The 27,460-nt window shown below is 41.5% G+C and overlaps 6 non-coding genes across 6 annotated transcripts; 1 reads left to right on the forward strand and 5 right to left on the reverse strand.

The window, feature by feature from the left end:
- The first annotated feature begins 22,829 nt into the window (after positions 1-22,829).
- On the forward strand, positions 22,830-22,903 carry trnat-ugu (transfer RNA threonine (anticodon UGU)). The gene has a single exon. It is a non-coding gene; the product is annotated as a tRNA-Thr (tRNA).
- Positions 22,904-23,328: 425 nt separating this feature from the next.
- trnat-agu (transfer RNA threonine (anticodon AGU)) lies at positions 23,329-23,402 on the reverse strand. Its single transcript has one exon. It is a non-coding gene; the product is annotated as a tRNA-Thr (tRNA).
- A 1,040-nt stretch (positions 23,403-24,442) lies between these two features.
- trnat-agu (transfer RNA threonine (anticodon AGU)) lies at positions 24,443-24,516 on the reverse strand. Its single transcript has one exon. It is a non-coding gene; the product is annotated as a tRNA-Thr (tRNA).
- Positions 24,517-24,741: 225 nt separating this feature from the next.
- On the reverse strand, positions 24,742-24,815 carry trnat-ugu (transfer RNA threonine (anticodon UGU)). Its single transcript has one exon. It is a non-coding gene; the product is annotated as a tRNA-Thr (tRNA).
- Positions 24,816-25,855: 1,040 nt separating this feature from the next.
- On the reverse strand, positions 25,856-25,929 carry trnat-agu (transfer RNA threonine (anticodon AGU)). Its single transcript has one exon. It is a non-coding gene; the product is annotated as a tRNA-Thr (tRNA).
- Positions 25,930-27,267: 1,338 nt separating this feature from the next.
- On the reverse strand, positions 27,268-27,341 carry trnat-agu (transfer RNA threonine (anticodon AGU)). Its single transcript has one exon. It is a non-coding gene; the product is annotated as a tRNA-Thr (tRNA).
- Positions 27,342-27,460: the final 119 nt, after the last annotated feature.

Here is a 27,460-nt window from a genome sequence, read left to right on the forward strand (position 1 = left end):
GGTAAACAGCCATCACTAGGACATTAGAGGCTGCTGCCAATAGGCATAGACTAGAAATCACTGGCCGTTTTAAGGAATGGAACACTAGTCCCTTTAAAATAGTTTACATAACTTGCATTACTCATCTCATATGTATATCCTCTATTCTATACTATTCTACTGTATCCTAGTCGGTTCTGCTCTGACATTGCTCGTCCATATGTATATAGTCTTAATTCATTCCTACTTAGATTTGTGTGTATTAGGTATATGTTGTGTAATTTGTTAGATATTACTTGTTAGATATTACTGCACTGTCAGAGCTAGAAGCATAAGCATTTCTCTACACCCGCAATAACATCTGCTAATCACGTGTATGTGACCAACAAAATTTGATTGATTTGGTAATGAGTTCATGTTTTCATATGTTTTTGTGCCTCACCGGATATAATGAAATGACATAGTCTAGTGGGCTTATCAATAGGATCTGCTAATGAAATAGGACGACAAATGTTAAACAATTCAAGGAGCTGAAAGTAGCATACTTGATCTTGAATTTTGAGTACTGGAATAGGCCTACTGTCACAATCGTCGTTACGTGAAAGAGAGGAGGACCAAGGCGCAGCGTGAAATGAACACATATTTAATCAACAAAGACGAAGAACACTTACAAACTAAACAAAACAAACCGACGAACGTGAAGCTATAATAATGACAAGTGCAGACACAGGCAACTTACAAATAGACACAGGCAATCACCCACAAACTACCTAATGACTATGGTTGCCTAAATATGGCTCCCAATCAGAGACAACGATAGACACCTGTCTCTAATTGAGAACCAATCTAGGCAACCATAGACATACATACACCTAGACTAAACATTGCCCCATAAACATACAAAAAACCCTAGACAATACAAAACACATACCTCCCCCATGTCACACCCTGACCTAACTAAAATAATAAAGAAAACAAAGATAACTAAGGCCAGGGCGTGACACCTACCTTGAAAAGACATTTCCTTAATTTGGTGCTTGAAAAATCCTTGCGATTATTTTAGCCAATTGATAAGTTCTCCTGCTCCCTTATAATTATCCGTTTTTTTGAGAGATGTGGCCACTTTCGTTTGTTTTCCCGCCTCTTCAATTGAACGGTGTTGCGCTACTCTGTTGCAGTAAATCCATATTCGGTTAGTATGAGGACCACAACATCTAATTATGGCTTCAACTTGGCTTTCCATAAGAAACCCTTCAGTTAAAAAAGGAATCTGTTTTTTGGTCACTTTCTCATTATAAAAACAGTGACGGTGAGATTAAAATGGTGAGATTAATGCATGAATTCATTCTATTTTGTCAGGTAATGGCCACATTATTCGCACATATTTTAGAATGTAAGAAAATATCAGTGCATTGGCAAGGCCGAACGTTTTTACTTTTCTTAAAGTGGCAATATATAACTTATATAAATTATACAATTGTATAACATTGAGGTAATTGAAAATGACTATTAAGTGCTTCAATTTGACCTGCCAATGTCTGTAAAAACCCTAAAACCCTTTAAAGAATGTACTGTATGCCATGGTGTTGTATAGGTGTAGTTATGAGTAAATTTTCATATATTAACTTTTATTCCTCTAAGTACACATATGAAACTCCTTTTTCGTTTCAAAAACATTTTGAAATGTTGATCTCAATGTCACACATTGGCCCCTGTCACGTTCTGACCATAGTTCTTTTGTGTTTTCTTTGTTTTAGTGTTGGTCAGGACGTGAGCTGAGTGGGCATTCTATGTTGTGTGTCTAGTTTTCCCGTTTCTATGTTTGGCCTGATATGGTTCTCAATCAGACTAACAATGTTAGTCATTGTCTTTGATTGGGAACCATATTTAGGTAGCCTGTTTTGTGTTGGGGTTTGTGCGTGGTTGTTTTCTGTCTTTGTGTCTATGCACCAGATAGGACTGTTTCGGTTTTTCATATTTGTTGTTTTTTGTATTTTGTAGTGTTCACGTTTATTGTCGTTATTAAACATGATGAACACTAACCACGCTGCGCTTTGGTCCTCTCCTTCGTCCACAGAAGAAAGCCGTTACAGCCCCATTATTTATAGGTGCTGCCACTCTTGAAAAAAATGACCTGCTTAGAGGAAATGCTGAGCTTGATGTTGCATTGCTATTGCTAACATCCACATCTATTGGACAATGTCTGAAAACTCTCTAAACACCATTGGTAAAGTAAGAGAGAGAGAGACATTAGTCATTGTGTCCATCGTTGCATTCATCACAGGCTGAGTTGCAGGGGAGAAAACAGAAGCCATGGGTAAAACAAACTGTGTTGTCACTGTGTGATCGTTAGATTCCTCATTAGACTCTCAGTCCATTACCTCAATTACCTCGACTAACCTGTAGCCCCACACTTTGAGTCGGTACCGGTATCCCCTGTATATAGCCTCGTTATTGTTATTGTATTGTGTTACTTTTTAAAACTTTAGTTAATTTTTCTTAACTGTATTGTTGGTAAGTAAGCATTTCACGGTAAGGTCTACTACACCTGTTGAATTCAGCGCATGTGACAAATACAATTTGATTTGATCCTTTATCTACCCTAAAAAAAATACAAAGTTATCAAAACCACCCTTTGAGAACATCTTCAACCATTGTTGTACAGATCCAACAGACTTGATGTCACGTTCCTGACCTTGTTTTCCTTTTGTATAGTTGTGTTTAGTGGGTCAGGACGTGAGCTGGGTGGGCAGTCTGTGTTGTTTGTTCTATGTTAAGTGTCAGGTTTAATTGACCTTGTATGGCTCTCAATCAGAGGCAGGTGTTGTACGTTTTCCTCTGATTGAGAGACATACATAGGGAGGTTGTTTCACATTGTTTGTTGTGGGTGGTTGTCTCCTGTGTCCGTAATATTTACCACACGGGACTGTATCGTTTGTTTGTAGTCGTGTACCTGTTTGTGCGTTCTTCGTTATATGTAAGTTCATGTTTTAGGTCAGTCTACGTTCGTTTGTTGTTTTGTAATTATCCAAGTGTTTTTCGTGTTCGTCTTTGACTTCAGTTAATAAATCAATATGTCAAATTACCACGCTGCATATTGGTCCTCTGATCCTTCTCGCCTCTCCTCGTCTGAGGAGGACGAAGTAGACAATCGTGACACTTGAACCACTTTAACCTGCTGCTTTTTCAACTGTAACATCAGTGTTCCACGCAGGGGCGTGCAACTCCAGTCCTCACTGTAACTCCTAGCTTTGGAAACAACATTTCCCTAGCATAACATCGGGGTGTATACGCTAGTCACAGGGGCGGGCAACTCCAGTCCTCACTGTAACTCCTAGCTTTGGAAACAACATTTCCCTAGCATAACATCAGGGTGTATACGCTAGTCACAGGGGTGGGCAACTCCAGTCCTCACTGTAACTCCTAGCTTTGGAAACAACATTTCCCTAGCATAACATCAGGGTGTATACACTAGTCACAGGGGTGGGCAACTCCAGTCCTCCAGGGTCTGATTGGTCTCACACTTTTTCTCCATCCCTAGCAAAAACAGCTGATTAATCAAACTGCATTCTAAACTGAAGATCATGATTAGTTGATTATTGGAGTCAGATGTGTTCGCTGGGGCTGGGGGCAAAACTGTGACACCAATCAGGCCCCGAGGACTGGAGTTGCCCACCCCTGTGACTAGTGTATACACCCTGATGTTATGCTAGGGAAATGTTAAACAACTCTGCATAATCAAACAGTTGCTTTGTGGGACACAAAGGCGTAAACCCATGTCCACAGTTAGCCCTTGTTATGTTAATACCACCCGGAAAGCCCCAGAGCAGGTCCATTGAGTCCATGGCCCAGTGTGTCCCAGGAGCCAAGCCGTGTAGGTGGAAACCCAAGACTCTGAGGCTTTCAGGTCAAATACTGGGGTAACTCCTCAGTGGAAATGCACCAAAACCCAGTCTCCGGCCCTGGGAGTTATTTCACACCTCTTGGCCTGGCCACTCTGTTGCTAGGGAGGTGTGCTAGGGGTCCCTATCACATTGTGGGGTCAGCTAATCACAGGCAGTCATCTGGAGTTGCAGATCCCCAATTCCTGCTTCCCTCGCTCAGTCTTCAGCAGCAGTGGCAGAGTGAGGAGATCTCTCATAAACCTCTGCCCAGCATACCAACAGCTGGGCTACAACCTCTGGTCCCTGTTTCCAGCAGCACTGGACTCTCACAACACATGCTAGTATTAGTGCGTCACTGATCTACAGACCACTATCACTTTCAGTAGTCCCTTCTCCTTGTAATGCAGTGCGTGTGTCTGTTTGGTGTGTGTAATGAACGTGTGAATTGGATCCCCTGTCTCCTGCTGGTCATACATGTCCTCCGGGACGGGACGCTGGGACAGTTGTACCTATATTTAAACCTGCACCTCTTTCGAGACCACCACCAGCTGGTGGCGCTCTTGTTCAGCATCACTGGCTGTATATATCAAGCGTATCTGTAGTTGATGTCTGATAGATATATACGTAATTGATTGGTTATGCGTGTCATTGTTATAACCGGATATTAACAATGAGGACTAGCAGATAGTAGCTTGGTGGACTGCATGAAAATTGTCTGATTGAAGAGTTATTCAATTGAACTAAACCGGATAATTCACTGCCTGGTCTCCATCATGACATGGTGTCAGAATTAAAGAACTAACAGGCCGAAGATTAGTGAGGAAAATGTCTAAATTTAACCCACCAGTGCCGTTCGATTTCTCGCAGCCGCTGGCATAGCCGATCTAGAGACAACGTTTTTCCCATTTTCGAGTGGTATCGAATCTGGATAAGGAGACCTGGTGCGGGTGAATTCATTACTTTATACAATTGGGAAAGATGCAGAGATAGTCTATAATGCATTCTCCTTTGATGACTTTAATGATGAGTTCAACTATGATGTGGTGATCGAAAAACTGAATGAACATTTTGTGCCACAGCGCAACGTGATTCACGAACGAGCATGTTTCCATAAAGGGGACAGACTGTGGAATCTAAATGAGCTAGCTGAACACTGCGAGTTTGGAACTACAAAGGATGAACATCTAAGGGACAGGATTGTGATTGGCTGTATGAACAGGGATGTTTCACAAAAGCTACAGCTCGAGTCAGACTTGACACTGAAGAAGGCGATACAAATGGCGTGCCAGTCAGAGTAGATATAGAAGCAGCACGAGGACATACCTATGTATACCACTGCCCTAACCCACTGCCCTAACCCATCTGGACAAGAGAAATACCTATGTGAGAATGCTGTTCATCGACTACAGCTCAGCATTTAACACCATAGTACCCTCCAAACTCGTCATCAAGCTCGAGACCCTGGGTCTCGACCCCGCCCTGTGCAACTGGGTCCTGGACTTCCTGACGGGCCGCTCCCTGGTGGTGAGGGTAGGTAACAACATCTCCACCCCGCTGATCCTCAACACTGGGGCCCCACAAGGGTGCGTTCTGAGCCCTCTCCCGTACTCCCTGTTCACCCACGACTGCGTGGCCATGCACGCCTCCAACTCAATCATCAAGTTTGCGGACGACACTACAGTGGTAGGCTTGATTACCAACAACGACGAGACGGCCTACAGGGAGGAGGTGAGGGCCCTCGGAGTGTGGTGTCAGGAAAATAACCTCACACTCAACGTCAACAAAACAAAGGAGTTGATTGTGGACTTCAGGAAACAGCAGAGGGAGCACCCCCTATCCACAATGACCACCCAGTAGTGGAGAAGGTGGAAAGTTTTAAGTTCCTCGGTGTACACATCACGGACAAACTGAATTGGTCCACCCACACAGACAGCGTTGTGAAGAAGGCGCAGCAGCGCCTCTTCAAACTCAGGAGGCTGAAGAAATTCGGCTTGTCACCAAAAGCACTCACAAACTTCTACAGATGCACAATCGAGAGCATCCTGTCGGGCTGTATCACCGCGTGGTACGGCAACTGCTCCGCCCACAACCCTAAGGCTCTCCAGAGGGTAGTGAGGTCTGCACAACGCATCACCGGGGGCAAACTACCTGCCCTCCAGGACACCTACACCACCCGATGTCACAGGAAGGCCATAAAGATCATCAAGGACAACAACCACCCGAGCCACTGCCTGTTCACCCCGCTATCATCCAGAAGGCGAGGTCAGTACAGGTGCATCAAAGCAGGGACCGAGAGACTGAAAAACAGCTTCTATCTCAAGGCCATCAGACTGTTAAACAGCCACCACTAACAATTAGTGGCCGCTGCCAACATACTGACTCAACTTCAGCCACTTTAATAATGGGAATTGATGGAAATTATTTAAAAATGTATCACTAGCCACTTTAAACAATGCAGCTTAATATAATGTTTACATACCCTACATTACTCATCTCATATGTATATGTATATACTGTACTCTATATCATCTACTGCATCTTCCCATCTTTATGTAATACATGTATCACTAGCCACTTTAAACTATGCCACTTTATGTTTACATACCCTACATTACTCATCTCATATGTATAGACTGTACACTATACCATCTACTGCATCTTGCCTATGCCGTTCTGTACCATCACTCATTCATATATCTTTATGTACATATTCTTTATCCCTTTACACTTGTGTGTATGAGGTAGTTGTTGTGAAATTGTTAGGTTAGATTACTTTAGATATTACTTAGATATTACTGCATTGTCGGAACTAGAAGCACAAGCATTTAGCTACACTGGCATTAACATCTGCTAACCATGTGTATGTGACAAATAAAATTTGATTTGATTTGAGCTGAGAACTACATTGATGAGGTGAGACGCAAACCACAGCATCACAAAAAAACATTCTAAGTACACTGCAGGTGGCCAGAACAAACAGTTTTCAGCAAAGAAACAGGCAGTCAAAACAGGGAAGTTTGCTCACGTTGTAACCGCAGCCATGATGACAGTGAAAATTGTCCAGCACGCAACAAAATGCAGGAAGTGTAACAAAATTAGGCATTTTGAGATTGCATGCAAAACAAAAATGGCCAAATACAGCTGAGGATGAAGTGGAAATGCAAGGGGCGTTATTTTTAGTATCAGTTACAGTCTGATTCTGAAGAACAGTCATGTTGAGCTCCCGGTGAATGGCACGTGTAAAGTTCAAGATTGACACGGGTGCTGATAATATAGTGATGTCTCAGAGCACTTGCCAGAGTTTGCCACAGTGCCGCCTGCTGGTTAACATTGAAACTGATGTTCACAGCCAAGGTGGCAGGCTTGATTGTATGGGGAAATTCCTAGCCACAAGTACAAGAAAAGGAGAAAAGTATATTCTAATAGTCTACTTAGCAGAATCGTTGCATGAAATATGGGTTTGGTCCTCAGAGCAGATGTTTTTGGAGAGATAAGGCTACTGAACTTTGAACCTGTCAAGATTGAGCTTAGGCCTGATGCAGTCTCCTATTCCCTGACTTCACCATGCAGATTCCCTTTTCCAGTCCTTCCAAAAGCGGAGGAAGAACTGGACAGAATGGGAAAAAATTGCCTCATCAAGGGAGTAACCAAGCCTACAGACCGGTGTGCTCCCATGATGCTGGTGTTGAAGAAAAATGACAAAGTGAGAACATGTGTAGACTTAAAATGACTCAACGAAGCACCGAAACGGGATAGGTTCATTTGATCCACCTTGAAGGATATAGCACCAAACCTATCCGTGGTGAAAGTCTTCACCCCATTCGATGCATCTAGCGATTTTTGTCAGATACCGCTTGAACAGAGCTGCAGAGAACTGAAGACTTTCATTACTGCTGTGGGGAGATTGTAACGGTGGTCCTCCTCCTCTTCAACCGCAGAGGAGGAGTAGTGATGGAACCAAGGCGCAGCGGGTTGTGAACACATAATTTATTTAAAGACAAGACGAAACAACTAAGACAGAAAACGAACTATACTTGAATTAACTAACAAAATAACAAAACGAATGTGTAGACAAACCTAGACATACGAACTTACAATAAAACACGAAGAACGCACGAACAGGGAAAAATAGACTACACAAAATGACGATGTACAAAAACAAACCGAAACAGTCCCGTATGGTGCGACAAACACTGACACAGGAGACAACCACCCACAACGAACACTGTGAAACAACCTACCTAAATATGACTCTCAATTAGAGGAACGCCAAACACCTGCCTCTAATTAAGAGCCATACCAGGCAACCCTAAACCAACATAGAAACAGACAACATAGAATGTCCACCCAAACTCACGTCCTGACCAACTAACACATACAACAAACTAAGAGAAATAGGTCAGGAACGTGACAGAGATTCTGTTTCAAGCGCTTTCCTTTTGGAATAACCAGCGCGCCAAAGAATCTTTCAGAGGGAGATGAGCAAGTTCCTGAGAGGACACGAAGGCACAGTCGTCGTGATGGATGACATACTGGTCTACGGTGCAAACAAGGAAGAACCTAACAGGAATCTGAGCAAAGTGCTACAGACCATCAAAGAGTCATGTCTAAAGCTGAACAAAGACAAGTGTCACTTTGGGAAGTCGGAGATCCAGTACTTCGCTCATGTGATTGGAGCGGATGGGATAAAGCCGGATGACAGCAAAGTGAAAGCCGTCTCCGAGATGCCCAGTCCAACTAACATCACTGAGCTTTGCCAAATACTGGAACTGCTGAACTACTTGGCCAAATTCTTGCCGGTTCTGTCATCAGTGCAACACCCCATCACTGAGCTGTTGAAAAAAAGAGACAGAGTGGATGTGGGGAGACCCACAGGAGCAGGAATTCCACAAGGTCAAGGCTATGTTAGTGTCAACACAGGTATTAGATAGTAACCTGCTAGTACCACTGATGTCATCAAGGCAAAGGGTGGCAACTTTAAATAAATATATTTTGATTTGTTCGGTTACTACATGATTCCACATGCTTTAAATCATAGTTTTGATGTCTTCACTACTATTCTACAATGTTAGAAAATAGTAAAAATAAAGAAAAACCCTTGAATGAGTACGTGTGTCCAATCTTTTGACTGGTACTGGACATACATCACATCACTGTGTATTCATCACCCTCTGTGCTTTCTCCACACACACATCCAACCCTAGCAGGAATAATGCATTTCACATATCCTAATGACTTCCTCTCCATGAATTATGTATAGCTCCCTCCCACAGAGAGAGCGAGAGAAAGTCATATTTCACATTACCCATAGTTCACTGATGATCAATAATTAGGTGATAGCAGCTGAAGAATAAAACCATGATGGGTCCAATTGTTCTAATTTATGAAGGGGAAGAGTAATTACAAAATATGAACAAGAGTTGCGAAACAGTCTATTCATCATCACACCAGTGAGCCTGATTTTCAACAGGATAAAGTTTTCAGCTACTTTCTCAGTGCTCAAAGCATTGAAGCGTTAAAGCATGTAAACACAAGAGAAAATTGAGTTCAGGTAGGCCGCCGCGCTCCGGCAAACAACAGAAAGTGCTCAAAATGAAGGGTGTACAACAACAATGACAGGAGTCCAACAATATCTTACCCAGGGGGAAAAATAAATAAAAAAATGATGACTTCATGGTAAACAGTAAACAGGTGTTGGAGCAGTCCGAAAACAGGCAGATATATATAAAGATACAGTATGGACAGAAATACAGCGAGATATATACAGAGATAATGTACAGCTCCAACAGTACTGGGACAGTGACAGAAATGCAGAGAGATATATACAGAGATAATGTACAGCTCCAAAAGTATTGGGACAGTGACAGAAATACAGCGAGATATATACAGAGATAATGTACAGCTCCAACAGTATTGGGACAGTGACAGAAATACAGCGAGATATATATAGAGATAATGTACAGCTCCAAAAGTATTGGGACAGTGACAGAAATGCAGCGAGATATATACAGAGATAATGTACAGCTCCAACAGTATTGGGACAGTGACAGAAATGCAGCGAGATATATACAGAGATAATGTACAGCTCCAACAGTATTGGGACAGTGACAGAAATACAGCGAGATATATACAGAGATAATGTACAGCTCCAAAAGTATTGGGACAGTGACAGAAATGCAGCGAGATATATACAGAGATAATGTACAGCTCCAACAGTACTGGGACAGTGACAGAAATACAGCGAGATATATACAGAGATAATGTACAGCTCCAACAGTATTGGGACAGTGACAGAAATACAGCGATATATATACAGAGATAATGTACAGCTCCAAAAGTATTGGGACAGTGACAGAAATGCAGCGAGATATATACAGAGATAATGTACAGCTCCAACAGTACTGGGACAGTGACAGAAATACAGCGAGATATATACAGAGATAATGTACAGCTCCAACAGTACTGGGACAGTGACAGAAATACAGCGAGATATATACAGAGATAATGTACAGCTCCAACAGTATTGGGACAGTGACAGAAATGCAGCTAGATATATACAGAGATAATGTACAGCTCCAACAGTATTGGGACAGTGACAGAAATGCAGCGAGATATATACAGAGATAATGTACAGCTCCAACAGTATTGGAACAGTGACAGAAATACAGCGAGATATATACAGAGATAATGTACAGCTCCAACAGTATTGGGACAGTGACAGAAATACAGCGAGATATATACAGAGATAATGTACAGCTCCAAAAGTATTGGGACAGTGACAGAAATGCAGCGAGATATATACAGAGATAATGTACAGCTCCAACAGTACTGGGACAGTGACAGAAATACAGCGAGATATATACAGAGATAATGTACAGCTCCAACAGTATTGGGACAGTGACAGAAATACAGCTAGATATATACAGAGATAATGTACAGCTCCAACAGTATTGGAACAGTGACAGAAATACAGCGAGATATATACAGAGATAATGTACAGCTCCAACAGTATTGGAACAGTGGCAGAAATACAGCTAGATATATACAGAGATAATAGACAGCTCCAACAGTATTGGGACAGTGACAGACATACAGCGAGATATATACAGAGATAATGTACAGCTCCAACTGTAACGGTCCTGACCTGTTTTATGTTGTTTTTTGTATATTGTTTAGGTCAGGGCATGTGTTTTGGGTGGGCAGTCTATGTTATCTGTTTCTATGTTGGTTTTGGTTGCCTGGCATGGCTCTTAATTAGAGGCAGGTGTTTTGCGTTCTCCTCTAATTAAGAGTCATATTTAGGTAGGGTGTTCTCACTGTTTGTTTGTGGGTGATTGTCTCCTGTGTCTGTGTCGATGTTACACCATACGGGATTGTTTCGGTTTGTTCGTGTGTTTTTGTAGTAAGTACTTGTTCGTTCGTTCTGCGTGTGTTATGTCAGTTCGTCGTACGAGTCTGTCTATTTTTGTTTTGTTATTTTGTTAGTTTATTTCAAGTATAGTTTGTTTCGTTTTGTCTTATAAATAAAACTCATCATGTTTTCACAACCCGCTGCGCCTTGGCTCGATCACTACTCCTCCTCTTCTTATGAAGAGAGAGAGGAACGCCGTTACACCAACAGTACTGGGACAGTGACACTGTTGTTGTTTTGTCTCTGCACTCCAGCACTCTGGATTTTAAATGATACAATGACTATGAGGTTAAAGTGCTGTCAGCTTTAATTTTGGGTTTTCGTCATCTATGAACCATTTAGAAATTACAGAACATTTTGTACATAGTCCAACCCTTTTAGGGGAACAAAATTATTGGCACAAATTCACTTTTATGCATATTAAAGTAGTCAGTCAAAAGTTTAGTATTTCGTTCCATATTCCTAACATGTAATGATTACATCAAGATGGTGACGTTACAAATTTGTTGGATGCATTTGCTGTTTGTTTTGGTTATGTTTCAAATTATTTTGTGCCCAATAGAAATGAATGGTAAATAATGTATTGAAGCTGACAGTTTGCACTTCAACCTCATTGTCACAACCTGATATGTTTCACCTGTCTTGTGACTGTCTCTGTAACGGATGTGAAATGGCTAGCTAGTTAGCGGTGGTGCGCGCTTATAGCGTTTCAATTGGTTACGTCACTCGCTTTGAGACCTTGAAGTAGTGGTTCCCCTTGCTTTGCAAGGTCTGCGGCCTTTGTGGCGCGATGGTAATGATTCTTCGTGGGGGACAACTGTTGATGTGTGCAGAGGACGCCTGGGTCGAGGCGAGGGGACGGACTAAAGTTAAACTGTTACATCTCCATCCCCTCCAGGTGTCACTTATTATCCCTGTGTTTCCTGTCTCTCTGTGCCAGTTTGACTTGTATATTTTTCAAGTTAACCAGTGTTTTTCCCGTACTCCTGCGCCTATTCTCTTTTGCTAGTCCTCCTGGTTTTTGACCCTTGCTTGTTTTCTGGACTCCGTACCCGCCTGCCTGACCTTTCTGCCTGCCTTGACCTCGAGCCTGCCTTGACCTCGAGCCTGCCTTGACCTCGAGCCTGCCTGCCACTCTGTACCTCCTGGACTCTGAACTGGTTTTGACCTTTTGCCCGTCCACGAACATCTCTTGCCTACCCCTTTTTAGATTGTTTAATAAATATCAAGACTCAAACCATCTGTCTCCCGTGTCTGTATCTGGGTCTCCCCTTGTGCCCTTATACTCATAGCCATTGTATCGTTTCAAATCCAAAGTGCTGTAGTACAGAGTCAAAATAATACAAATGTGTTACTGTCCCAACAAGAGAACAGTGTTCAGGACTCAAAATGTGGGAGAAGTCAAATCAACTCTTTCAGCCAGGCTGTGCTTTGTATGGGGTACCTGTTGCATCTGTAGATGTTTTGTATCTTTTATTTTTGTCATGTCAATGGATCTGTTAGCGCTGTCAGGTCAAAGTCAATGGATCTGTTAGCGCTGTCAGGTCAAAGTCAATGGATCTGTTAGCGCTGTCAGGTCAAAGTCAATGAATCTGTTAGCGCTGTCAGGTCAAAGTCAATGGATCTGTTAGCGCTTTCATGTCAAAGTCAATGGATCTGTTAGCGCTGTCATGTCAAAGTCAATGGCCTTCTGGCCTGCACACCTTCATAACCTTTGTCTCTGTGTCTCTTCTACCATTTTGTTGTTTTATTTGCTAAACACCAAGGAAAAGGCTGTACTCACCTCAACAATCTTCATGTCAAACTAAATAGTTACATAATTGTCGGTGTGTTATTTTGGGCTTCGGCATTGCTCACATCAGTGCGACGACTCCTGAGCTTTGCTTCACTCTGACACACAAAACATATCAGCTTTCAATAATACTAATACAATAATACCAATATTTCTATCCACACGTACAGCTTTATAGGATGAATACCTTGCCTGTGGTAAGAGCTCTTTTAAGTTTGTCTTTCAACTTCCCTGGCCGGTCATATGATTCGGATCAATATTTCTTCCCTTTGAAGGAGCGCCAACCTCCGTCCCTCCTTGCTTTAAAATTCCCTTTATCCCTGCCCATTTGAAGGAGCTCCAACATCCCTTCATCCAACCAGGATAACATGCCCTGTGCTGGACAGGATGCAGTGAAGATTTCATGCCATGATATTAAGGCACAACTAAATTGGTTTAGGAGCTAGTCTGATCTACCCCAGTAAGGCCTTTGATTTGATCTGGAGGAGTCATAAACAAAGCATAGAGCGTGTCCTGACCCAGGTGTGTGTGTGTGTGTATATTCTGCCCCTGCTGCTTCAGCCACAGGAAACACTGCTGGGCCCTAACCTCATCTCCTCATAGGACAGTACTGATTTGGTCTAGAACCGCTTTACTAAAAATACATGACAGCCTCACTGACAGAGAGAGAGAAAGAGAGAGAGAGAGAGAAAGAGAGACAGAGAGACAGAGAGAGACATGTGAAGTATTGAATAGAGCACATTGACATATTCACTCCGTTCCACACATGCACACACACAAATTCACAGCTGCTAAACAGGAGAAGTCCAACGGAGCGCAAGGTAATCAGCCAACCAAGTGTATACCATAACACATATGGCTCTGTTCAACAGTAGTGCAATACGGAACAGGGTCGCATTTGTGAGTCTTTGTATTTGTTGTGTCTGTTCTGTTTGTTGGTGTATTTATGTTGTGTGTGTGTAAAAAATCTAAACAACTGTTAAAGTAATCATGTTTATTTTTTTTTTTACATGGGCTGATTGATGATCCTCATAATAAGCAACAGTCAACATTTCAAGCCTATTGTATTGCTGTTGAACCCATAGGCCTTTTCTAATCTGGGCAAAAGTCCTTCCTCTCTCCTCCGGGACCTGGAAACCGATAAGTGGTCGAGGAGATGTCATTTGGTTAGTAGTCGAACGGAAGAGTGTCCTCCGGTCCTCAATAGCCACCTTTCATCCTTTGTGGAAGAGTTTGGAAAACTGCCACACCCTCTTTGAATCAGCGTTTGTTTTGTCGTCGGAGAAAGGAATGCACACATTTAAAAACAATATGTTACTTATAATTTTTTTTATCTATAAAATGTCTCGCACAGCTAACTTCATTTGTTTTTATAAATTGACACATTTATTTTGGGATCCACCCCTGTAAATGTCATTTGCCTGATAACGCTCGAATGGAGAAGGAAACTCTCATTTCATATAAGTGCATTTCGTCCACGTTCCCGCTCCTCATCACCAATTGACCTTTTTCAAAAGGAGGCGAGAGAGGATGGAAGACAGAGGACGCAGGAGTTGAACAAATTCAATTTGTATTCATTATGTCTCCTCAATAGTTCCTGTCAAGGCAGCAGCTACTCTTCCTGCGGTTCATTATGTCTCCTCAATAGTTCCTGCCAAGGCAGCAGCTACTCTTCCTGGGGTTCATTATGTCTCCTCAATAGTTCCTGCCAAGGCAGCAGCTACTCTTCCTGGGGTTCATTATGTCTCCTCAATAGTTCCTGCCAAGGCAGCAGCTACTCTTCCTGGGGTTCATTATGTCTCCTCAATAGTTCCTGCCAAGGCAGCAGCTACTCTTCCTGGGGTTCATTATGTCTCCTCAATAGTTCCTGCCAAGGCAGTAGCTACTCTTCCTGGGGTTCATTATGTCTCCTCAATAGTTCCGGCCAAGGCAGCAGCTACTCTTCCTGGGGTTCATTATGTCTCCTCAATTGTTCCTGCCAAGGCAGTAGCTACTCTTCCTGGGGTTCATTATGTCTCCTCAATAGTTCCTGCCAAGGCAGCAGCTACTCTTCCTGGGGTTCATTATGTCTCCTCAATAGTTCCGGCCAAGGCAGCAGCTACTCTTCCTGGGGATTATTAAGGATTGCCATTAGTTCCTGCTAAGGCAGCAGCTACTCATCCTGGGGTTTATTAAGGATCGCCATTAGTTCCTGCCAAGGCAGCAGCTACTCTTCCTGGGGTCCAGCAAAAATTTACGCAAACGAGCAAAATCCATAGAGATACAATATGATACATGTCATAGCCTAATATAATTTCTGTTGTATTTAATTCAGTGGCGGGACTCTTGTGAAATAACGACAGATTGGATGACAGTCAAAGCAGCATGTGAATCTGTTCTCCAATAAAGGGAAGAGTTGGGATGCTGAAAATACGTATTTCCCACGTACCCCAAAACATTCAATTATTCACTGCAGTGCCATACAAAATCAGGGCAACATCAATATTTCATGGCCTGTTATATCTTTAAGAAGTATTTTTCTTCTACTCTGAGAGAGAGTGTTGTGAAAACATGTCAGCACAGTAGCAGGAACTTAAAAACGCAGGCCGCCATTGGTTGTTTTACTTCAAACACTTTATTTCAAATTCCGTGTGAAATGCATTATATTTAGTTGAAATATGAATGTCTGCGAAACAAATGTAATGGAACACGTTATCAAAGTGTGACAAAGCTGACCGATACCTCGTCAACATTAAAGGCTTCACAAAAACTACTGAGAAATAATAGGCATGGAGTATTTTACTTTAAAACTGCAGACTTTAATGGATATTTTTATTGGGTTTGAGGTTTGACAAGTTAATGAAATTTCCTTAAAATCTAAAAAGGCACAACCTAGATTTGAGCCAATGTCTTAACCCTTGTGTGGTGTTCGGTTCTGTGGGACCCATTTTCAATGTTTACTAACAGAAAAATGAAAAAAAGAAATTCAACCTGAGACTCATTGGCCGTGGCTCATTTTCTGTGAAAAACATGTAAAATAACACATTTTCATTGAATACACACTGTGCATTTATATTATATTACATATGTGGCGTTCAGGTCCTCTGGACCCAAAGGTAATAAAAGTGTGGAAAAGTGTGTGTGTAGGTGGAAACAAGTCAAAATGAAACAAAAAGGTGTGCTGTGTGCCTTATCTCTGTCTTCCTTCTCCCTGAGCCTGCTGTTTCAACATAGCAGCAATAACCTGTCTGTCTCCGTGCCTGTCTACCTGTCTTCCTTCTCCCTGAGCCTGCTGTTTCAACATAGCAACAAAAACCTGTCTGTCTCCGTGCCTGTCTACCTGTCTTCCTTCTCCCTGAGCCTGCTGTTTCAACATAGCAACAAAAACCTGTCTGTCTCCGTGCCTGTCTACCTGTCTTCCTTCTCCCTGAGCCTGCTGTTTCAACATAGCAACAAAAACCTGTCTGTCTCCCTGCCTGTCTACCTGTCTTCCTTCTCCCTGAGCCTGCTGTTTCAACATAGCAACAAAAACCTGTCTGTCTCCGTGCCTGTCTACCTGTCTTCCTTCTCCCTGAGCCTGCTGTTTCAACATAGCAGCAAAAACCTGTCTGTCTCCGTGCCTGTCTGCCTATCCCAATTTTCTCCCACTCTTTACCCTTGGTTGTGTGTGAAACTACACAATGTCTTGCGGGAACCTGCACAATGTTATTACAATACATTATTTTGATACATTGTTTTGATACATTGTAAAAAAAAAAATCTGTATTTTCCCACACTCTACCCCAGCCAGGTGCAAATTGGGGGAGGGACACAACAAATAAATAGCTTTGCATGTGTGTCTCCTTACTACAATCAATCAGTATGGCAAAAATAATCTCTGCTCAGAGGGCAGCTTGGAAGATGTAGACATTTCTGAATATGAGGGTCATGTCTCTGTGAATTCGGAGTCTGACAGTGAGTTGGAAGAAGAGGATGAGATTGACCATCAGCCAGCCACAGGAGCTGGGCAAGGCATTGGAAAGACCTCAAATCCAGAGGAGGCAACATATCCCAAGGACCCCAGCTTCTGCAGCCATTGTGAGGAGGATTCAGGAGGAGGATGCTGGTGCCCCATCCGCCCGACTCACAGAACCAACAACTTCAATACCGGAAGTAAGTGTGAGTGATGTTGTTTCATGTGTGTGTGTCTGACTCTCCTAGCTTGGCCTGCTGTAACTATATATGTGAGTGAGTGAATGAGTAAGTGAGTGAGATGTTAGTAAAATTCCTGAACTAAGTGTTTCCATCATTCTAGATTGCAGCCGGTAGCAACAAGAAGAAGCTCTGCGATGTGTGTGGACCCAAGAAGGGCAGGAAGACACAGTACACATGCATCAAGTGAAAGAAATACATTTGCAACACACCCAGTAAAACTCTCTCCCTTATGTGGTGTGTAGACCAGCCTTCATTTGTGTTCAATGGGTTAATTTATCATTTCCATAAAATACTGTATATAAAATGAGTCCTTCTAATTTGTTCAGTTCAAAGCAATAAACATCAATAGTGATGAAAACCTTGTTTCATTTATATTTGTTGAAGATAAACATGATTTAAGATAAACATCCAACTACCTCATCCCCAAACTGTATTTATTTATTTATCTTGCTCCTTTGCACCCCAGTTTCTCTACTTGCAATCATTCTAGTGTCTAATTGGTATATTGTAATTACTTCGCCACCATGGCCTATTTATTGCCTTACCTCCCTTTTCTTACCTCATTTGCACAAACTGTATATAGATTTTGTTCTACTGTATTATTGACTGTATGTTTTGTTTATTCCATGTGTAACTCTGTGTTGTTGTATGTGTCGAACTGCTTTGCTTTATTCTTGGCCAGGTCGCAGTTGTAAATGAGAACTTGTTCTCAACTTGCCTACCTGGTTAAATAAAGGGGAAATAAAAAATATATAAAAAAGTATTAATTTAATATATATATATTTTTTTAAACAAATAGCACTTTTATTGATAAATGTGATCTAGCAGAGATAAATGGCAAATATTAACCATGTATGCTGTCTATATTGCTTGTAATTGATATAAGTCAACTTCTAAGTATTTTTACGTAAATTGTTATGGCAGTATTGTTTTAACAACCGAAATAATGTTGTGTGTCCATTAGACCGGCGCACATTGGGTGAATTACAAAAACATGAACACCACACCAGGAGTAGTTCAACATGTCGCTGACACGTGTTCATTTTCGTCAACAACAACTTTATATCAAAGGAGTGAGTGCATTTGAAGGCTTGAGATGAACATTAGACCCGATGACATGTTTCTACGCATGAGCTCTGCCTAAGAATGTACACTGTAAGTTCCTATGATCTTCGCTAGCCAATGTCGCCATGACATCGCCTACAAAATGTGATCAGGGATTTCTATTGGAGAAGCAGTTTTAGGCTATCTTCATACTATACCATCTTTGGTAGTATGCTAAGCCCACTATTGTGTTAATTGTTTACACGGAGACACAAGGGCAGCTGTTGAGGTCAGAAAACTCAGATCAACATTACTTGTATCCTGAGGCACGTTCGGTAGGGGAAACGTTATGAAACGTTGCAGACAGAAATATCATCAATAGATGTGATTCCTTACTTAAAATGTCAGAGAAGCATGTTTGTTTTACATAATATATTTCTGTCTCAACATTTCACTATGTCATGCTGAATGTGGCCTGGCAGTCAGGGTCTAGTTCTGGTCAGTTGGAACGTGTTAAATACTGCCAAGGCTGAGCAAAGCAATAGGTTTGTCACTAGGAATATTATACTTCTTAATGATTACTATGGGTCCAGAACATCCTGTTTTGTGTGGGTGTGTGTGTTTCTTGATTTTTAATATCACTTGCAGTGTACAGTGAAATCTTGCCAGCGCCAGCTTCCTGCCAGCTCCAATACCCAACAATGCAGCAATTAATATCAATGTAGAACTAAAAATAACATAAGGTAGAGCAAACACACTGAGAAATAAAAATAAGAAAGTAAAAAGCTGTACAGGGTCAGTTCCAATACCATATTTACAACATCCAGGGATCCTGGATTGATGGAGGTAGATATGTATATGGGTCAGCTGACTAGGCATCAGGATACATGATAAACAGAGTAAATGTGTGTGCATGTTGGAGTGGCAGTGTTTTTTAAAAACATTTAACTAGGCAAGTCAGTCAAGAACAAATTCTCTTTGACAATGACAGCCTACCCCCAGATGACTCTAGACCAATTGTGCACCATCCTACAGGACTCCCAATCGCAGCCTGATGGGATACAGCCTTGATTCAAACCAGGGACTGTAGTGATGCCTCTTGCACTGAGATGCTGTGCCTTAGACCACAGCGCCACTCGGGAGCCACGAGTCAACTCAGATAGTCCATTCAGCCATTTAGCAGTGTTATGGCTTGGGGATAGAAGATGTTCTGTATGTGTGTGTGTGTGTGTGTGTGTGTGTGTGTGTGTGTGTGTGTGTGTGTGTGTGTGTGTGTGTGTGTGTGTGTGTGTGTGTGTGTGTGTGTGTGTGTGTGAGAGAGAGAGAGAGAGAGAGAGAGAGAGAGAGAGAGAGAGAGAGAGAGAGAGAGAGAGAGAGAGAGAGAGAGAGAGAGAGAGAGAGAGAGAGAGAGAGAGAGAGAGAGAGAATTGTCGGGGGATGTTTCTTCACACAGCTGCTATAGGGGGAGGTGATATTATTGTGTTTTCCATTGCCATGGACCGTTTTAGAGGATCATGAGATATTTTCCTGTCGTATATTGACATCTAGTGGACAATTTGGGTTAGTGGACATATTTATCAAAATATTATGAAGGTGTCATTTTCATTATGAAATGTATTTCCCTTCCTGCCTTGTCCTCCTGTAATTTCTATAGATTATATGTATAGATAGAGATTATATTAGGACTGTTTTTTGTTGTTGTTGTGTGTATTTTTCTTTTTTGAATATTAAAACATACCCGCATTGAAGCTGCTCAACATTTCTATTACATTCAGTCGTCTAACAGACTCCCATCCAGAGCGACCCACAGAAGAAACCAGGGTCAACGCCCTGCTCAAGGGCACGTCGACAGATCTCCCACAAGGTCAAAAACAGGGAGCCGAACCAGCGACCATTCAGCTACTTACCCGAGCTCCCAACCACCAGGGCACCAGCCCTCCAAGATCCCCAAGTGCTGCTCCTCAACCATCCAACACTTTTTCGGTTACTACATGATTCCATATGTGTTATTTCGTAGTTTTGATGTCTTCACTATTATTCTACAATGTAGAAAATAGTACAAATAAAGCAAAACCATGGAATGAGTAGATGTGTCCAAACCTTTGAATGGTACTGTGGCTGAAGCCATTTAGCTCCTCTGTCCATCACAGAACTATAGAATGTCACAGAACTCTCGTGGTGCAAAGCTTTTACTTCCTGTTTTTTAAAATTCCGTTTCTCTCCCCAATTTCATAATATCCCATCAGAATCTTGTCTCATTGCTGCAACTCCGCAACGGGCTGAGGTGAGGCAAAGGTCAAGTCACGCATCCTCCGAATCATGATCTACCAAACCACACTCCTTAACACCCGCCCACTTAACCCGGAAGCCAGCCGCACCAATTTGTCAGATTACGATCAGTCAGCCTGCAGGCAACCGGCCTGCAACAAAAGCAAAGTAAAGCACCCCCGGCCAAACCCTCCCCTAACCCAGACGACACTGGGCCAATTGTGCACAGCCCAATGGGACTCACAGTCACAACTGGTTCTGACACAGCCTGGGATGGAATTCAGGTCTGCAGTGACACCTACAAGCACTGCAATGCAGTGTCTTAGACCACTGAACCACTCGGGAGGCCCTACTTCCTGGTTCTTGATACATCAGTGGCCACACTGGGTGCAGCGAAAATAGATACATACAGTGCATTAGGAAAGTATTCCGACCCCTTGACTTTTTCAACATTTTGTCACGTTACAGCCTTATTCTAAAATGTATTACACCCCCCCCCCCCTTTTTTTTGCAAATGTAATAAAAAACCAAGCTTCCAGAGATGGCACTAGTTCCAAAAACATCGAGTGATTTTGCATAGCCACATCGTTTCAACAGAAATACTCATCATAAATGTAGATGATAATACAAGTTATACACATGGAATTATAGTTATACCTCTCCTTAACTTGTTTGGCGTGCAAGCCCGACGTCGGTACATTTATGACAACAGCCACTTCAAGTGCAGGGCGCGAAATTCAAAATATATATTTTTTAAATATTTAACTTTCACACATTAACAAATCCAATACACCAGATGAAAGGTACACATCTTGTGAATCAAGCCAACATGTCCGATTTTTAAAATGTTTTACAGGGAAGACACAATATGTAAATATATTAGCTAACCACGTTAGCAAAAGACACCACTATTCTTACTCCATCAGTTTTTTACTCCATCAGTAGCTATCACAAATTCGACCAAATAAAGATATAAATAGCCACTAACCAAGAAACAACTTCATCAGATGACAGTCTGATAACATATTTATTGTATAGCATATGTTTTGTTCGAAAAATTTGCATATTTCAGGTATAAATCATTGTTTACATTTCAGCTACAATCAGAAATTGCACCGAAAGCAGCCATAATATTTACAGACACCAACGTCAAATACCTAATTACTCATCATAAAACATTTCTGAAAAATACGTAGTGTACAGCAATTGAAAGACAGGCATCTTGTGATTCCAGACAATATTTCCGATTTATTAAATGTTTTACAGCGAAAACAAAATGTAGCGTTATATTAGCGTAGCCACAATAGCCAGAAACACTTGGGCGCCCACGACCAGTTCACATGCACGACAGATACTAGAAATAGCATCATAAAATGTTTCTTACTTTTGGTGATCTTCCGTCAGAATGTTGGACAAGGTGTCCTTTGTCCAGAACAGTCGTTGTTTTGATCTGGAACGGCAAATATCCCTCTTCATTTAGCATGGGCACTTGCCAAGTGGCACGGATCACTCCAACGTCAACAAAGTCAGAGAACGGAACACGGCAAAACTCCCGAAAAAATTTCAATAATCTGATTAAACTATATTGAAAAAACATACGTTACGATGATATGGTCACATGTATCAAATAAAATCTAAGACGGAGATGTTAGTCGTCCATAACAAGAGCAAAACAGAAGGCAAATTCATGTCCTCTTTCGCGCGCTCCAGAAACAGGAAATGGACGGTCACGTCAAACAAAGAGCTTTAATTCCACCTCAGACCAAGATAGACACAAAATGTCTTCCCTCACCGCCTCTTGACAACCAGGGGAAGGTGTATGAAGTGTACGTAGACTCTTACGTTCATTGCCCATGTATAGGCATGAAGTTGAACAAAGCATTGATTTCTGACATTCCACTTCCTGGTCAGGAAGTGTGCTGCAGAATGACTTCTGTTTCACTCAGAGAAATAATTCAAACGGTTTTAGAAACTAGAGAGTGTTTTCTATCCAATAGTAATAATAATATGCATATTGTACGAGCAAGAATTGAGTACGAGGCTGTTTGAAATGGGCACCTTTTATCTGGCTACTCAATACTGCCCCTTGCAGCCCAAACAGGTTAAGAAACCCTGTTGCAAGACAATTGAAGGTGTTCACATCGATTCCAATATTATTAAATTACATCTGTTTTGTGACGTGATTTTGCAAGACAGAGATATGGGTTAAATTAATTATTCTGGTTTGATTTAAATACGTGTGTCGGTGTTCTTACCTGCAACAGACATGACATCTATGGGCACTGTGGCTTAGTTGGGTAAAGCGCCTGTCTTGTAAACAGGAGATCCTGAGTTTGAATCTCAGCTGAGCCTTTTCAAGCAATTCATTGAACACATTGGAGGAAAAGGTCACAAAACATAGCTTAATTAATTAAAGGTAAGGTCCTTCTCTGACAGAAGCCTTCTGTGATATGCTTCACTTGTGAGACCACATACAAACTTGTCTTGAAGAGCATCATCAAGAAATCGTGCAAGGATGTACTCAGCCTTGACTCTGGTGACGTTGGTCAAATCTGAAACGTTCTGCAATGAGAATTGGCTTAGGCTTGAAATACCTTGAAAGAGTTTCAGTCAGTTCTGCTTGGTCAACTCCACTGTCTTGCAAAATCACGTCACAAAACAGATGTAATTTAATGATATTGGAATCGATATGGACATCTTCAATTGTCTAGCAACAGGGTTTCTTAAGCTATGTTTTGTGACCTTCTCCTCCAATGTTATCAATGAATTGCTTGAAATGGCTCTGCTGAGATTTGAACTCAGGATCTCCTGTTTACTAGACAGGCGCTTTAACCAACTAAGCCACAGCGCCCATAGATGTCATGTCTGTTGCAGGTAAGAACACCGACACACGTATTTAAATCAAACCAGAATAATTAATTTAACCCATATCTCTGTCTTGCAAAATCACGTCACAAAACAGATGTAATTTAATAATATTGGAATCGATATGAACACCTTCAATTGTCTAGCAACAGGGTTTCTTAAGCTATGCTTTGGGACCCAAAGTCGGCCTGAGTCTGTGTGAGGTGGGCAGCGAGATATCAGTAAACATTTGTAGTTACACACAATTTTTTCTTTTAATTTCGGTCATTCGAGGACAGTACATTTTTCATTTGGGTCTCGAGCTGAATAAACTCAAGATCCTCTGACATGGATTCTTAAACTATGGTTTGGTACCCAAAGTGGGCATTAGCATGTGATCGGTGAATCGCGAGATATGAGTAAACATTCAGAATCATACACTATTTCTTCATAATTTTGGTCGTTTTGGGGAAACTACATTTCTCATTTGGGTCTCGAGCTTCAAAATGGTAAAAACCTAAGAAACAGCAGATGAATCAGTTAATGTAAGTAATTAACCTACCATGAGATGGGGGACTTTGTCAAATGGAAGAGTTGCTGAGTTTCTAAGCTCACAAAGTAAGTTTTAACTCATTCAAAATACAACCCTTTTGAAATGATAGTGCTGTGCCATGACCCGGATTGAGGACCGGGGTTGCTGGGGCCACAACGCAGAGTACTAACCACTATACGATCATGGCAAGCTACCAGAGATTGATTGTAGAGCCTACTCATGCTCTGACAGAGACGTGTACAAGCTGGCTGAAATCTTTTCATTTAGCGCTCGAAATGAGTAAACTCAAGAAGCAGTTGAACTTTAGATAGTTGGTACATTTTAATTCATTCAAAAAGTTCCCTTTTTCCGTGAAATTGGAATATCTCAATTGCATCCTCCTCACGTCTTCTCTCCTCTCGACACTCCTAACTCTCTAAACCCATCGTTTGAGAAAAGCAGAGTTCCCTCCACTAAGACCTTTTCTACCAATGTGTTCATTGAATTGTTTGAAAAGGCTCTGCTGAGATTCAAACTCAGGATCTCCTGTTTACTAGACAGGCGCTTTAACCAACTAAGCCACAGCGCCCATATATGTCTTATCTGTTGCAGGTAATAACACTGCCACACTCATTAAAATCAAACTAGTCTCATTCATTTAATCCATATCTCTGTCTTGCAAAAATCAGGTCACAAAAAAATATGTTATTTAGTAACATTGGAATCGATATGGACAACTTCAATTGTCTAGCAACAGGGTTTCTTAAGCTATGCTTTGTGACCTTCTCCAATGTGTTCAATGATATACTTGAAAAGGCTCTGCTGAGATTCGAACTCAGGATCTCCTGTTTACAAGACAGGCGCTTTAACCAACTAAGCCACAGTGCCCATAAATGTCATGTCTGTTGCAGGTAAGAACACCGACACACGTATTTAAATCAAACCAGAATAATTAATTTAACCCATATCTCTGTCTTGCAAAATCACGTCACAAAACAGATGTCATTTAATAATATTGGAATCGATATGAACACCTTCAATTGTCTAGCAACAGGGTTTCTTAAGCTATGTTTTGGGACCCAAAGTCGGCCTGAGTCTGTGTGAGGTGGGCCGCGAGATATCAGTAAACATTTGTAGTTACACACTATTTTTTCTTTTAATTTCGTTCATTCGAGGACAGTACATTTTTCATTTGGGTCTCGAGCTGAATAAACTCAAGATCCTCTGACATGGATTCTTAAACTATGTTTTGGTACCCAAAGTGGGCAATAGCATGTGATCGGTGAATGGCGAGATATGAGTAAACATTCAGAATCATACACTATTTCTTCATAATTTTGGTCGTTTTGGGGAAACTACATTTCTCATTTGGGTCTCGAGCTTCAAAATGGTAAAAACCTAAGAAACAGCAGATGAATCAGTTAATGTAAGTAATTAACCTACCATGAGATGGGGGACTTTGTCAAATGGAAGAGTTGCTGAGTTTCTAAGCTCACAAAGTAAGTTTTAACTCATTCAAAATACAACCCTTTTGAAATGATAGTGCTGTGCCATGACCCGGATTGAGGACCGGGGTTGCTGGGGCCACAACGCAGAGAACTAACCACTATACGATCATGGAAAGCTACCAGAGATTGATTGTAGAGCCTACTCATGCTCTGACAGAGACGTGTACAAGCTGGCTGAACTCTTTTCATTTAGCGCTCGAAATGAATAAACTCAAGAAGCAGTTGAACTTTAGACAGTTGGTACATTTTAATTCATTCAAAAAGTTCCCTTTTTCCATGAAATTGGAATATCTCAATTGCATCCTCCTCACGTCTTCTCTCCTCTCGACACTCCTATTTCTCTAAACCCATCGTTTGAGAAAAGCAGAGTTCCCTCCACCAAGACCTTTTCTACCAAGGTGTTAATTGAATTGTTTGAAAAGGCTCTGCTGAGATTCGAACTCAGGATCACCTGTTTACTAAACAAGCGCTTTAACCAACTAAGCCACAGCTCCCCTAAATGTCATGTCTGTTGCAGATAATAACACTGCCAAACGCATTTAAATCAAACTAGTCTCATTCATTTAACCCATATCTCTGTCTTGCAAAAATCAGGTCACAAAAAAATATGTTATTTAGTAACATTGGAATCGACAAGGACACATTCAATTGTCTAGCAACAGGGTTTCTTAAGCTATGTTTTTGACCTCCTCCAATGTGTTCAATGAATAGCTTGAAAAGGCTCTGCTGAGTTCCAACTCAGGATCTCCTGTTTACAAGACAGGCGCCTTAACCAACTAAGCCACAGCGCCCATAGATATCATGTCTGTTGCAGGTAAGAACACCGACACACGTATTTAAATCAAACCAGAATAATTAATTTAACCCATATCTCTGTCTTGCAAAAATCACGTCACAAAACAGATGTAATTTAATAATATTGTAATCGATATGAACACCTTCAATTGTCTAGCAACAGGGTTTCTTAAGCTATGTTTTGGGACCCAAAGTAGGCCTGAGTCTGTGTGAGGTGGGCCGCGAGATATCAGTAAACATTTGTAGTCACATACTATTTTTTCTTTTAATTTTGGTCATTCGAGGACAGTACATTTTTCATTTGGGTATCGAGCTGAATAAACTCAAGATCCTCTGACATGGATTCTTAAACTATGGTTTGGTACCCAAAGTGGGCATTAGCATGTGATAGGTGGATCGCGAGATATGAGTAAACATTCAGAATCATACACTATTTCTTCATAATTTTGGTCGTTTCGGGGAAACTACATTTCTCATTTGGGTCTCGAGCTTCAAAATGGTAAAAACCTAAGAAACAGCAGATGAATCAGTTAATGTAAGTAATTAACCTACCATGAGATGGGGGACTTTGTCAAATGGAAGAGTTGCTGAGTTTCTTAGCTCACAAAGTAAGTTAAAACTCATTCAAAATACAACCCTTTTGAAATGATAGTGCTGTGCCATGACTCGGATTGAGGACCGGGGTTGCTGGGGCCACAACGCAGAGTACTAACCACTATACGATCATGGCAAGCTACCAGAGATTGATTGTAGAGCCTACTCATGCTCTGACAGAGACGTGTACAAGCTGGCTGAACTCTTTTCATTTAGCGCTCGAAATGAGTAAACTCAAGAAGCAGTTGAACTTTAGACAGTTGGTACATTTTAATTCATTCAAAAAGTTCCCTTTTTCCGTGAAATTGGAATATCTCAATTGCATCCTCCTCACGTCTTCTCTCCTCTAGACAGTCCTAATTCTCTAAACCCATCGTTTGAGAAAAGTAGAGTTCCCTCCACCAAGACCTTTTTTACCAAGGTGTTAATTGAATTGTTTGAAAAGGCTCTGCTGAGATTCGAACTCAGGATCTCCTGTTGACTAGACAAGCGCTTTAACCAACCAAGCCACAGCGCCCATATATGTCTTATCTGTTGCAGGTAATAACACTGCCACACGCATTAAAATCAAACTAGTCTCATATTTCTCTCCATATCCCCGGATTCCTACCGCAAACTCTGAACATTTTCATCTAG

Source organism: Salvelinus fontinalis, chromosome 8 (assembly GCF_029448725.1).
Source record: "Salvelinus fontinalis isolate EN_2023a chromosome 8, ASM2944872v1, whole genome shotgun sequence".
NCBI lineage: Eukaryota > Metazoa > Chordata > Actinopteri > Salmoniformes > Salmonidae > Salvelinus > Salvelinus fontinalis.